Source organism: Cupressus sempervirens, chromosome 2 (assembly GCF_028749045.1).
Source record: "Cupressus sempervirens isolate cs-2001-9-10 chromosome 2, ASM2874904v1, whole genome shotgun sequence".
Lineage (NCBI taxonomy): Eukaryota > Viridiplantae > Streptophyta > Pinopsida > Cupressales > Cupressaceae > Cupressus > Cupressus sempervirens.
Genome location: NC_143119.1, coordinates 565,985,369 through 566,000,368, shown reverse-complemented (window position 1 = coordinate 566,000,368; position 15,000 = coordinate 565,985,369).

Below are 15,000 nucleotides of genomic sequence, written 5' to 3'. Positions count from 1 at the left end.
ATATGCCCCCTACACGCTTTTTGGTGCACCCCGTACAAACGGCCATACTTCGACAAGCCCTCCCAGAATTTTGCAAATGAAGAGAGAGATGAAACGCCCTGGGCTTTTTGTCCACACAATGCAAACACCGAACGCTCTCTTTAGGGGGGAGCTGAAGAAGAGTATCTCCCGCAGAACCCACGAGCCGCAGCCATTCGGATCGTCGCACAGGGCAGGACAGGGCATGGAGAGTTTCCGCATCCAAACAAAAATTATCGATAATACTCTACGCTTCTACTGGCCCGGACCACAAAGGCTGTCACGACAGTGCCATGCACTTCTGTAGGATGAGACAGTGAAGAGGCGAGCACGCACCGAGAACGCACTAGCGAATAAATTATGCGGCAACCAAACCTTTCGTCGGCCCCCCTCTCAATCCCAAGGCTCTACCGATCGGCAAAAACTTAGGGTGGAGAGTGGACCCTTGATGAAATTAGGGACGTCGAGCAATGCACCCGTGCAACCAAACCATCTCTTTCCTTCTTGCCGTCCGGGCAGGATAAAAATGCAATGATAGACCGTGCCAATGAGACGGAGCCCTTGGCTAAAAGATACAACTCCATACACACTCAGCAACAAGCGCATCTTAGAATCGAACACCAAATGTGCAGTGTGTCGCAAGCCGTGCAGACACCTACATATAGGGTATATCCATAAAAACAAAGCGACAAGTACTTCCCACCAGCTCCGCCATTGCGATTACCGAATGGGATAATACTCACCGCCACAGATTAATGACCATCATTACCATCTCGGAATAGATACAAGCACATCGAGCTTCATCCGATCAGCTGGATGAATTTCACCTTGAAGGGGCCCAATCCAAAAGTTTCGGAGGTCATCTCCTGGAACTCTCAAGAACAAGGCCCATCTTACATGCAAACTCTGCTACTGCGCAAACATAGGTTGCAATTAAAGAGAAATTGCAAGGCCGTCACAATGGCCTGAGGCCAATGCTCCGACTAAGTTAATTTTCTCTTGCAATCACCATGCCGCCGTTCACAGAGAGATCTCCCCATTCACTTGTGACGCGACGCACAATCCAAGGGATAGACGCGAGCTCGCCCTTGAAAGGCCACTTTCCAAGGCATCCCCCGATGACACATTGGAACGACAACCGCTGTCGAACCATTTCCCAATGTTGTGCCGATCGAGTTGGCACGGAGCCGCTAGACGAGGGCTCCCGTTTTAGATCGAGTTTTAAAATCACCAAGAAGACGCGGTGAGGGCTGGCAACCGCTGCCAAACCTTTTTTCCGAAATTGCGCCAGCTAAGTGACTAGAAAACATGCTTTACGCGATAGGCACGCAAAGAATTTTGCTAGAGCGCCAAGCACCCACCTCATGGCTAGAGACAAGGGCTCGCCATTAGATCAACTTCGAAATCGCTGAACAGATGCGCTGTAGAATGGCAACCGCTGCCAAGTCTCTTCCGTAGTTGCGTCAGTCGAGTGATTGAAGAAGGTGATCTAAGAGAGAGGGTCCAAGCGTAGGCATTCGTTGGGGGATTCACGCCGATGGCATAAATTTATGCAGTACCCGAGCAACACCGGACGGAGGTGCTAGACGAGGGCTCCCATTTTAGATCGAGTTTTAAAATCACCAAGTAGACGCGGTGAGGGCTGGCAACCGCTGCCAAACCTTTTTCCGAAATTGCGCCAGCTGAGTGACAAGAAAACATGATCTAAAGGAGAGTCCAGGAATAGCACCCTCGAGGGTGGGCTTCATGCCCCTCTAATTGATTCAACGTCGGCGTCCACCGTTTCAAAATCCGACATATCCATCCGCCCTGACAGCGGCATTGAATCAATGAGGGGGGCACGGGAGAGGCTCGCGGCAACCACCTCTCCCATTGTAGCCGCGATAGGCACGCAAAAAGATTTTGCTAGAGCGCCAAGCACCCACCTCATGCCTAGAGACAAGGGCTCGCCATTAGATCAACTTCGAAATCGCAGAACAGACGCGCTGTAGAATGGCAACCGCTGCCAAGTCTCTTCCGTAGTTGCGTCGGTCGAGTGATCGAAGAAGGTGATCTAAGAGAGGGTCCAAGCGTAGGCATTCGTTGGGGGATTCGCGCCGATGGCATAAATTTATGCAATACCCGAGCAACACCGGACGGAGGTGCTAGACGAGGGCTCCCATTTTAGATCGAGTTTTAAAATCACCGAGTAGATGCGGTGAGGGCTGGCAACCGCTGCCAAACCTTTTTCCAAAATTGCGCCAGCTGAGTGACAAGAAAACATGATCTAAAGGAGAGTCCAGGAATAGCACCCTCGAGGGTGGGCTTCATGCCCCTCTAATTGATTCAACATCACCGTCCACCGTTTCAAAATCCGACATATCCATCCGCCCTGACAGCGGCGTTGAATCAATGAGGGGGGCACGAAAGAGGCTCGCGGAAACCACCTCTCCCGTTGTAGCCGCGATAGGCACGCAAAATATTTTTCTAGAGCGCCAAGCACCCACCTCATGGCTAGAGACAAGGGCTCGCCATTAGATCAACTTCGAAATCGCTGAACAGACGCGCTGTAGAGTGGCAACCGCTGCCAAGTCTCTTCCGTAGTTGCGTCGGTCGAGTGATCGAAGAACGTGATCTAAGAGAGGGTCCAAGCGTAGGCATTCATTGGGGGATTCGCGCCGATGGCATAAATTTATGCAATACCCGAGCAACACCGGACGGAGGTGCTAGACGAGGGCTCCCGTTTTAGATCGAGTTTTAAAATCACCGAGTAGACGCGGTGAGGGCTGGCAACCGCTGCCAAACCTTTTTCCGAAATTGCGCCAGCTGAGTGACAAGAAAACATGATCTAAAGGAGAGTCCAGGAATAGCACCCTCGAGGGTGGGCTTCATGCCCCTCTAATTGATTCAACGTCGCCGTCCACCGTTTCAAAATCCGACATATCCATCCGCCCTGACAGCGGCGTTGAATCAATGAGGGGGGCACGGGAGAGGCTCGCGGCAACCACCTCTCCCCTTGTAGCCGCGATAGGCACGCAAAAAGATTTTGCTAGAGCGCCAACCACCCACCTCATGCCTAGAGACAAGGGCTCGCCATTAGATCAACTTCGAAATCGCAGAACAGACGCGCTGTAGAATGGCAACCGCTGCCAAGTCTCTTCCGTAATTGCGTCGGTCGAGTGATCGAAAAAGGTGATCTAAGAGAGGGTCCCAGCGTAGGGCATTCGTTGGGGTAATCGCGCCGATGGCAAAAATTTGTGCAATACCCGCGCAACACCGGACGGAGGTGCTAGACGAGGGCTCCCGTTTTAGATCGAGTTTTAAAATCACAAAGAAGACGCGGTGAGGGCTGGCAACCGCTGCCAAACCTTTTTCCGAAATTGCGCCAGCTGAGTGACAAGAAAACATGATCTAAAGGAGAGTCCAGGAATAGCACCCTCGAAGGTGGGCTTCATGCCCTTCTAATTGATTCAACGTCGGCGTCCACCATTTCAAAATCCGACATATCCATCCGCCCTGACAGCGGCGTTGAATCAATGAGCTGGGCACGGGAGAGGCTCGCGGCAACCACCTCTCCCATTGTAGCCGTGATAGGCTCACAAAAAATTTTGCTAGAGCGCCAAGTACCCACCTCATGGCTATAGACAAGGGCTCGCCATTAGATCAACTTCGAAATCGCAGAACGGACGCGGTGTAGAATGGCAACCGCTGCCAAGTCTCTTCCGTAATTGCGTCGGTCGAGTGATCGAAGAAGGTGATCTAAGAGAGGGTCCAAGCGTGTAGGCATTCGTTGGGGGATTCGCGCCGATGGCAAAAATTTGTGCAATACCCGAGCAACACCGGACGGAGGTGCAAGACGAGGGCTCCCGTTTTAGATCGAGTTTTAAAATCACCAAGTAGACGCGGTGAGGGGCTGGCAACCGCTGCCAAACCTTTTTCTGAAATTGCGCCAGCTGAGTGACAAGAATACATGATCTAAAGGAGAGTCCAGGAAAATAGCACCCTCGAGGGTGGGCTTCATGCCCCTCTAATTGATTCAACGTCGCCGTCCACCGTTTCAAAATCCGACATTTCCATCCGCCCTGACAGCGGCGTTGAATCAATGAGGGGGGCACGGGAGAGGCTCGCGGCAACCACCTCTCCCCTTGTAGCCGCGATAGGCACGCAAAAAATTTTTCTAGAGCGCCAAGCACCCACCTCATGCCTAGAGACAAGGGCTCGCCATTAGATCAACTTTGAAATCGCTTAACAGACGCGCTGTAGAATGGCAACCGCTGCCAAGTCTCTTCCGTAGTTGCGTCGGTCGAGTGATCGAAGAAGGTGATCTAAGAGAGGGTCCAAGCGTAGGCATTCGTTGGGGGATTCGCGCCGATGGCATAAATTTATGCAATACCCGAGCAACACCGGACGGAGGTGCTAGACGAGGGCTCCCGTTTTAGATCGAGTTTTAAAATCACCGAGTAGACGCGGTGAGGGCTGGCAACCGCTGCCAAACCTTTTTCCGAAATTGTGCCAGCTGAGTGACAAGAAAACATGATCTAAAGGAGAGTCCAAGAATAGCACCCTCGAGGGTGGGCTTCATGCCCCTCTAATTGATTCAACGTCGCCGTCCACCGTTTCAAAATCCGACATATCCATCCGCCCTGACAGCGGCGTTGAATCAATGAGGGGGGCACGGAAGAGGCTCGCGGCAACCACCTCTCCCATTGTAGCCGTGATAGGCACGTAAAAAATTTTGCTAGAGCGCCAAGCACCCACCTCATGCCTAGAGACAAGGGCTCGCCATTAGATCAACTTCGAAATCGCTGAACAGACGCGCTGTAGAGTGGCAACCGCTGCCAAGTCTCTTCCGTAGTTGCGTCGGTCGAGTGATCAAAGAATGTGATCTAAGAGAGGGTCCAAGCGTAGGCATTCGTTGGGGGATTCGCGCCGATGGCATAAATTTATGCAATACCCGAGCAACACCGGACGGAGGTGCTAGACAAGGGCTCCCGTTTTAGATCGAGTTTTAAAATCACCGAGTAGACGCGGTGAGGGCTGGCAACCGCTGCCAAACCTTTTTCCGAAATTGCGCCAGCTGAGTGACAAGAAAACATGATCTAAAGGAGAGTCCAGGAATAGCACCCTCGAGGGTGGGCTTCATGCCCCTCTAATTGATTCAACATTGCCGTCCACCGTTTCAAAATCCGACATATCCATCCGCCCTGACAGCGGCGTTGAATCAATGAGGGGGGCACGGGAGAGGCTCGCGGCAACCACCTCTCCCCTTGTAGCCGCGATAGGCACGCAAAAAAATTTTGCTAGAGCGCCAACCACCCACCTCATGCCTAGAGACAAGGGCTCGCCATTAGATCAACTTCGAAATCGCTGAACAGACGCGTTGTAGAATGGCAACCGCTGCCAAGTCTCTTCCGTAGTTGCGTCGGTCGAGTGATCGAAGAAGGTGATCTAAGAGAGGGTCCAAGCATAGGCATTCGTTGGGGGATTTGCGCCGACGGCATAATTTTATGCAATACCCGAGCAACACCGGACGGAGGTGCTAGACGAGGGCTCCCGTTTTAGATCGAGTTTTAAAATCACCAAGTAGACGCGGTGAGGGATGGCAACCGCTGCGAAACCTTTTTCGGAAATTGCGCCAGCTGAGTGAGAAGAAAACATGATCTAAAGGAGAGTCGAGGAATAGCACATCCGGGGTGGGCTTCATGCCCCTCTAATTGATTCAACGTCGGCGTCCACTGTTTCAAAATCCGACATATCCATCCGCCTTGACACCGGCGTTGAATCAATGAGGGGGGCACGGGAGAGGCTCGCGGCAACCACCTCTCCTATATAAGCTATTAGTGCGAGGCTCGCTCTGCATTAGAAATTAGCGAACACACCGACATCCGCCTTAAAAATCCAAATCCTTTAAAATTCCTACCAAACAGCCATTCACGACCCAATTTTTTATGGGGTCGGCAGAGGAGCAAAAGATTGTCATCGGTTAGGAGATGTGAGTTCATGGAGCCGAGGGACTGAAATGGTCATCGAGCTCATCCGATCAACTGGATGAATTTCACCTTGAAGGGGCCCAATCCAAAAGTTCCGGAGGTCATCTCCTGGAACTCTCGAGAACAAGGCCCATCTTACATGCAAACTCTGCTACTGCGCAAACATAGGTTGCAATTAAAGAGAAATTGCGAGGCCGTCACAATGGCCCGAGGCCAATGGCTCCGACTAAGTCAATTTTCTCTTGCAATCACCATGCCGCCGTTCACAGAGAGATATCCCCATTCACCTGTGACGCGACGCACAATCCAATGTCTAGACGCGAGCTCGCCCTTGAAAGAAAGACCACTTTCCAAGACATCCCCCGATGACACATTGGAACGTCAACCGCTGTCGAACCATTCCCAATGTTGTGCCGATCGAGTTGGCACAGAGGCGACCTTAGGGAGCTCCCGCGTAGCAATCGGGATGTGCTTTCGTGCCCATCTCTCACAAAAACCAATGTTAGCTGTGGACAAATTTGGAATCCAAGGGCTCGCATCCATCGATATCGTCGGCACTGGGTCTATATATTCAAAGGCCACGGAGAGGTTCCGATAAGAGAAGCTCCCCTGCTCGCTCGCACAAACATCCCAAATTCTAGACACAAGCTCCCGCCCCCTTAGCATCGCTCTCCAGATCACCGCAATGACACATTGGAACGACAACCGCTGTCGAACAACTCCCGAAATTGTGGCAATGGAGTGAGAAAGAAGAGCATCTTTGGGGAGGCGCGCATAGCAAACGGGCTGTGCTGCTGCTTCATTCCGCTCTTATATAGATCCGAAATCGTTGATTTCGTTTGGAATCCGAGGCTGCATTCGTCCTTGCTCAAACAAGCAATGGCTCTTCTAATCAAATGGCCACGGGGAGCTTCCGATAACAAAGGCTCCCTTGTCACTCGTGATGTGCAGGCCAACTGCTAGACGACGGGTCGCCCTTCAGATCGCTGCCCAGGCAACCACCACAACGGCGCCATTGGAACGACAACCGCTGCCGAACCATTCTGAAAATTTTGTGCCAAAGAAGTTGTTGCGTAGAGAACGACTCTGGGGAGAGAGCCCTCGCATAGCAAAATCGGGATGGCTTCACGGCCCTCCCAATAGAAACGATGCTGGTGCCAATATTCCAAAAATCCGAATAACGTGTCTTTCGCGAACACCAGCACTGATTTCTATTGGGGAGGGTCGCCGAGAACTTTTGTTATCAAAGCTCCCATTGTAGCCGCGATAGGCACACAAAAAATTGCTAGAGCCCCAAGCACCCACCTCATGGCTAGACAAGGGCTCGCCATTAGTAGATCAACTTCGAAATCGCTGAACAGACGCGCTGTGGAATGGCAACCGCTGCCAAGCCTCTTCCATAATTGCGTCGGTCGAGTGATCGAAGAAGGTGATCTAAGACAGAGTCCAAGGCTAGGGATTCGTTGGGGGATTCGCGCCGATAGCAACAAATTATGCAATACCCGAGCAACACCGGACGGAGGTGCTAGACGAGGGCTCCCGTTTTAGATCGAGTTTTAAAATCACCAAGTAGACGCGGTGAGGGCTGGCAACCGCTGCCAAACCTTTTTCCAAAATTGCGCCAGCTGAGTGACAAGAAAACATGATCTAAAGGAGAGTCCAGGAATAGCACCCTCCAGGGTGGGCTTCATGCCCCTCTAATTGATTCAACATCGCCGTCCACCGTTTCAAAATCTGACATATCCATCCGCCCTGACAGCGGCGTTGAATGAATGAGGGGGGGCACGGGAGAGGCTCGCGGCAACCACCTCTCCCGTTGTAGCCGCGATAGGCACGCAAAAAATTTTGCTAGAGCGCCAAGCACCCACCTCATGCCTAGAGACAAGGGCTCGCCATTAGATCAACTTCGAAATCGCTGAACAGACGCGCTGTAGAATGGCAACCGCTGCCAAGTCTCTTCCGTAGTTGCGTCGGTCGAGTGATCGAAGAAGGTGATCTAAGAGAGGGTCCAAGCGTAGGCATTCGTTGGGGGATTCGCACCGATGGCATAAATTTATGCAATACCCGAGCAACACCGGACGGAGGTGCTAGACGAGGGCTCCCGTTTTAGATCGAGTTTTAAAATCACCGAGCAGACGCGGTGAGGGCTGGCAACCGCTGCCAAACCTTTTTCCGAAATTGCGCCAGCTGAGTGACAAGAAAACATGATCTAGAGGAGAGTCCAGGAATAGCACCCTCGAGGGTGGGCTTCATGCCCCTCTAATTGATTCAACGTCGGCGTCCACCGTTTCAAAATCCGACATATCCATCCGCCCTGACAGCGGCGTTGAATCAATGAGGGGGGCACGGGAGAGGCTCGCGGCAACCACCTCTCCCGTTGTAGCCGTGATAGGCACGCAAAAAATTTTGCTAGAGCGCCAACCACCCACCTCATGGCTAGAGACAAGGGCTCGCCATTAGATCAACTTCGAAATCGCTGAACAGACGCGCTGTAGAATGGCAACCGCTTCCAAGTCTCTTCCGTAGTTGCGTCGGTCGAGTGATCGAAGAAGGTGATCTAAGAGAGGGTCCAAGCATAGGGATTCGTTGGGGGATTCACGCCGATGGCATAAATTTATGCAATACCCGAGCAACACCGGACGGAGGTGCTAGACGAGGGCTCCCGTTTTAGATCGAGTTTTAAAATCACCGAGTAGACGCGGTGAGGGCTGGCAACCGCTGCCAAACCTTTTTCTGAAATTGCGCCAGCTGAGTGACAAGAAAACATGATCTAAAGGAGAGTCCAGGAATAGCACCCTCGAGGGTGGGCTTCATGCCCCTCTAATTGATTCAACGTCGCCGTCCACCGTTTCAAAATCCGACATATCCATCCGCCATGACAGCGGCGTTGAATCAATGAGGGGGGCACGGGAGAGGCTCGCGGCAACCACCTCTCCCCTTGTAGCTGCGATAGGCACGCAAAAAAATTTTGCTAGAGCGCCAACCACCCACCTCATGCCTAGAGACAAGGGCTCGCCATTAGATCAACTTCAAAATCGCTGAACAGACGCGCTGTAGAATGGCAACCGCTGCCAAGTCTCTTCCGTAGTTGCGTCGGTCGAGTGATCGAAGAAGGTGATCTAAGAGAGGGTCCAAGCGTGTAGGCATTCGTTGGGGGATTCGCGCCGATGGCATAAATTTATGCAATACCCGAGCAACACCGGACGGAGGTGCTAGACGAGGGCTCCCGTTTTAGATCGAGTTTTAAAATCACCGAGTAGACGCGGTGAGGGCTGGCAACCGCTGCCAAACCTTTTTCCGAAATTGCGCCAGCTGAGTGACAAGAAAACATGATCTAAACGAGAGTCCAGGAATAGCACCCTCGAGGGTGGGCTTCATGCCCCTCTAATTGATTCAATGTCGCCGTCCACCGTTTCAAAATCTGATATATCCATCCGCCATGACAGCGGCGTTGAATCAATGAGGGGGGCACGGGAGAGGCTCGCGGCAACCACCTCTCCCCTTGTAGCCGCGATAGGCACGCAAAAAAATTTTGGTAGAGCGCCAACCACCCACCTCATGCCTAGAGACAAGGGCTCGCCATTAGATCAACTTCAAAATCGCTGAACAGACGCGCTGTAGAATGGCAACCGCTGCCAAGTCTCTTCCGTAGTTGCGTCGGTCGAGTGATCGAAGAAGGTGATCTAAGAGAGGGTCCAAGCGTGTAGGCATTCGTTGGGGGATTCGCACCGATGGCATAAATTTATGCAATACCCGAGCAACACCGGACGGAGGTGCTAGACGAGGTCTCCCGTTTTAGATCGAGTTTTAAAATCACCCAGTAGACGCGGTGAGGGCTGGCAACCGCTGCCAAACCATTTTCCGAAATTGCGCCAGCTGAGTGACAAGAAAACATGATCTAAAGGAGAGCCCAGGAATAGCACCCTCGAGGGTGGGCTTCATGCCCCTCTAATTGATTCAACGTCGGCGTCCACCGTTTCAAAATCTGACATATCCATCCGCCCTAACAGCGGCGTTGAATCAATGAGGGGGGCACGGGAGAGGCTCGCGGCAACCACCTCTCCCGTTGTAGCCGCGATAGGCACACAAAAAATTTTGCTAGAGCGCCAAGCACCCACCTCATGGCTAGAGACAAGGGCTCGCCATTAGATCAACTTCGAAATCGCTGAACAGACGCGCTGTAGAATGGCTCGGCCAGAATGGCTCGCCCAGATCGGCTCGGCCAGATCGGCTCGGCCAGCATGGTGACTTGCTGACTCGGTGAGAGTACTTCGAACTGTCAAGAACAAAGGCCAATCTAACATGCAAACTCTGCTACTGCGCAAACATAGGTTGCAATTATAGAGAAATTGCAAGGCCGTCACAATGGCCCGAGGCCAATGCTTCGACTACTAAGTCAATTTTCTCTTGCAATCGCCATGCCGCCGTTCACAGAGAGATCTCCCCATTCACTTGTGACGACGCACAATTCAAGTGCTAGACGCGAGCTCGCCCTTGAAAGGCCGCGTTCCAAGACATCCCGATGACACATTGGAACGACAACCGCTGTCGAACCATTCCCAATGTTGTGCCGATTGAGTTGGCACAGACGCGATCTTAGGGAACTCCTGCGTATCGATCGGGAAGTGCTTTCGTACCCATCTCTCACAAAAACCAATGTTAGCTGAACAATTTTATAATCCAAGGCTCGAATCCATCGATATCGTCGGCACTGGGTCTATATTCAAAGGCCACGGAGAGGTTCCGATAAAAGAAGCTCCCATGCTCGCTTGCACAAACATCCCCAAATGCTAGACGCAAGCTCCCGCACTTAGCATCGCTCTCCAGATCACCGCAATGACACATTGGAACGACAACCGCTGTCGAACAACTCCCGAATTTGTGCCGATGGAGTGAGAAACGAGAGCTAGATCGGGTCGACGAAAACGGCTAAGCCAGATCGGGTCGGCCAGCATGGCTCGGCCACCATTTTTTGCCGAGAGCTTTCGATATTAAAGCTCCCATGTAGCCGCGATAAGTACACCATGACAAATTGCTAGAGCACCGAGCACCCATAGCAAATTGCCATTATACCAAGCAACGCCGGAGTGCTAGACAAGGGCTCACGTTTAGATCAAGTTTTAAAACCACCAAAAACACACGCCATGGACAAGGGCTCCCGCACTTAGCATCGCTCTCCAGATCACCGCAATGACACATTGGAACGACAACCGCTGTCGAACAACTCCCGAATTTGTGCCGATGGAGTGAGAAACGAGAGCCAGATCGGGTCAACGAAAACGGCTAAGCCAGATCGGGTCGGCCAGCATGGCTCGGCCACCATTTTTCGCCGAGAGCTTTCGATATTAAAGCTCCCATGTAGCCGCGATAAGTACACCATGACAAATTGCTAGAGCGCCGAGCACCCATAGCAAATTGCCATTATACCAAGCAACGCCGGAGTGCTAGACAAGGGCTCACGTTTAGATCAAGTTTTAAAACCACCAAAAACACACGCCATGGATCGGCAACCGCTGCCTCACCTTTTCCAAAATTGAGTCATCAAAAAACATGATCTAAAGGAGAGCCGAGGAAAAGCACTGAGATCGATTCATGCCCCTTTCATTCATTCAACATCGGCATACACCGTTTGAAAACCCAACAATCCGATCCGCCTAGACACCAATGTTGAATGAATGAAAGGGGCACGGGAGAGGCTCGCGGCAACAACCTCTCCTATATAAGCTATTAGTGCGAGGCTCGCTCTGCATTAGAAATCTGCGACAGCGCGGACAACTCCCTTAAAAATCCAATTCAATGAAAAATGTGACCAAACAGCCATCCACGACACCGTTTTTGGAGCTCGCCCAGATCGGCTCGGCCAGAATGGCTCGCCCAGATCGGCTCGGCCAGCATGGCTCGCCCAGATCTGCTCGGCCAGCTTGGCTCGGCCAGCATGGCTCGCCCAGATCGGCTCGGCCAGATCGGGTCGGCCAGCATGGTGACTTGGTGACTCGGTGAGAGTACTTGGAACCGTCAAGAACAAAGGCCAATCTTACATGCAAACTTTGCTACTGCGCAAACATAGGTTGCAATTATAGAGAAATTGCAAGGCCGTCACAATGGACCGAGGCCAATGCTCTGACTACTAAGTCAATTTTCTCTTGCAATCGCCATGCCGCCGTTCACAAAGAGATCTCCCCATTCACTTGTGACGACGCACAATCCAAGTGCTAGACGCGAGCTCGCCCTTGAAAGGCCGCGTTCCAAGACATCCCGATGACACATTGGAACGACAACCACTGTCGAACCATTCCCAATGTTGTGCCGATCGAGTTGGCACAGAGGCGACCAAACAGCCATCCACGACATCGTTTTTGGAGCTCGGCCAGATCGGCTCGGCCAGAACGGCTAGCCCAGATCGGCTTGGCCAGCATGGCTCGGCCAGAACGGCTCGGCCAGCATGGCTCGGCAAGAACGGCTCGCCCAGATCGGCTCGGCCAGAACGGCTCGGCCAGCATGGCTCGGCCAGAACGGCTCGCCCAGATTGGCTCGGCCATCATGGCTCGGCCAGAACGGCTCGGCCAGCATGGCTCGGCCAGAACGGCTCGGCCAGCATGGCTCGGCCAGAACGGCTCGCCCAGATCGGCTCGGCCATCATGGCTCGGCCAGAACGGCTCGGCCAGCATGGCTCGGCCAGAACGGGTCGCAAAGATCGGCTCGCCCAGAACGGGTCGCCCAGATCGGCTCGGCCAGAATGGCTTGCCCAGATCAGCTCGGCCAGCATGGCTTGCCCAGAACGGCTCGGCCAGATCGGGTCGGCCAGAATGGCTCGCCCAGATCGGCTCGGCCAGCATGGCTCGGCCAGAACGGCTCGGCTAGATCAGGACGGTGACTTGATGAACGCACTTAGAGAGTCGGCTTGGCGGGGTGACTTGATGAAAGGACTTAAAGAGTCGACTTGGCGGGGTGACTCGATGAACGAACTTAGAGGGTCGACTTTGCGGGGTGACTCGATGAACGGACCTAAAGAGTTGACTTGGTGAGAGTACTCGGTGGGGTGACCTGATGAACAGACTTAGAGAGTCGACTTGGTGAGAGTCCTTGGTGGGCCGACTTGGTTGGGTGACTTCGTGAACTGACTTAAAGAGTCGACTTGGTGGGGTGACTTGATGAACGGACTTCAAGGGTCGACTTGGCGAGGTGACTTGATGAACGGTCCTAAAGAGTTGACTTGGTGAGAGTACTTGGTGTGGTGACTTGATGAAAAGACTTAAAGAGTCGAATTGGTGAGAGTACTTGGTGGGGTGACTTGATGAACGCACTTGAAGGGTCGACTTGGTGGGGAGACTTTATGAACGGACCTAAAGAGTTGACGTGGTGAGAGTGCTTGGTGGGGTGACTTGATGAACATAGTTAAAGAGTCGACTTGGTGAGAGTAGTTGGTCGGGTGACTTGATGAACGCACTCGAAGAATCGACTTGGTTAGAGTACTTGGTGGGGTGACTTGATGAACGGACTTAAAGATTCGACTTGGTGGGCCGACCTGGCGGGGTGACTTGATGAACAGACTTAAAGAGTCGACTTGGTGAGAGTACTTGGTGACTTGGTGGGCCGACCTGGCCGGGTGACTTGATGAACAAACTTAAAGAGTCGACTTGGCGAGAGTACTCGGTGGGCTGACCTGGTCACGTGACTTGATGAACGGACTTAAAGATTCGACTTGGTGGGCCGACCTGGCGGGGTGACTTGATGAACGGACTTAGAGAGTCGACTTGGTGGGTCGAGCTAGCGGGGTTACTTGGTGAGAGTACTTGGTGGGCTGACCTGGCAGGGTGACTTGATGAACGATCTTAGAGAGTCGACTTTGTGAGAGTACTTGGTGGGTCGAACTGGTGGGGTGACTTGATGAACGAACTTAAAGAGTCGACCTGGTGAGAGAACTTGGTGGGCCGAGCTGGCGGGGCGAATTGATGAACGAACCTAAAGAGTCGACTTTGTGAGAGTACGTGGTGGGCCGACATGGCGGGGTGAGTTGATGACCGAACTTAAAGGGTCGACTTGGTGAGAGTACTTGGTGGGCCGACCTGGCGGGGCGACTTGATGAACGAACTTAAAGAGTCGACTTGGTGAGAGTACTCGGTGGGGTGACCTGATGAACAAACCTAAAGAGTCGACCTGGTGAGAGTACTTGGTGGGCCGACCTGGCGGGGTGACTTGGTGAGAGCAGTTGGTGGGCTGACCTGGCGGGGTGACTTGATGAACGAACTTAAAGAGTCGACCTGGTGGGCCGACTTGGCAGAGTGACTTCATGAACGAACTTAAAGAGTCCACTTGGTGGGCCGACCTGGTGGGGTGACTTGATGAACGAACTTAAAGAGTCGACTCGGTGAGAGTAATTTGTGGGCTGACCTGGCGGGGTGGCTTGATGAATGAACTTAAAGAGTCGACTTGGTGGGGTGACTTGATGAACCCACTTGAAGGGTCGACTTGGTGGGGTGACTCTATGAACGGACCTAAAGAGTTGACTTGGTGAGAGTACTTGGTGGGGTGACTCGACGAAAGGACTTAAAGAGTCGACTTGGTGAGAGTACTTGGTGGCTCGACTTTATGAGCAGACTTAAAGAGTCCACTTGGTGAGAGTGGGCCTAACGGGGCGAGTTGGTGGGGCGACTTGGCGAGCGGTATTAGAGAGCCGACGTGGTGAGGCGACTCGGCGAGTTGGTTCGTTGAGATGACATGGTGAGCTGACTTGGCGAGTCGACCTGGCGAGCGAACTTAAAGAGTCGACTTGGCAACGTACTCGAGTCGACTTGGTGAGGCGACCTGGCGAGCGGGCTCAAAGAGTCAACATGGTGAGGCGACTCATGGTGAGGAGCTATCCTTGAGGCGACTTGGTGGGCCTACTTGATTAGTCGACTTGGTGAGCCGACCTGACGAGCTGACACTGTGAGCGGGCTTAAAGAGGCGACGACTTGGTGGGGTAACTCGGCAAGCCAACTTATCGAGGCGAGATGGTGAGTCGACTTGGTGA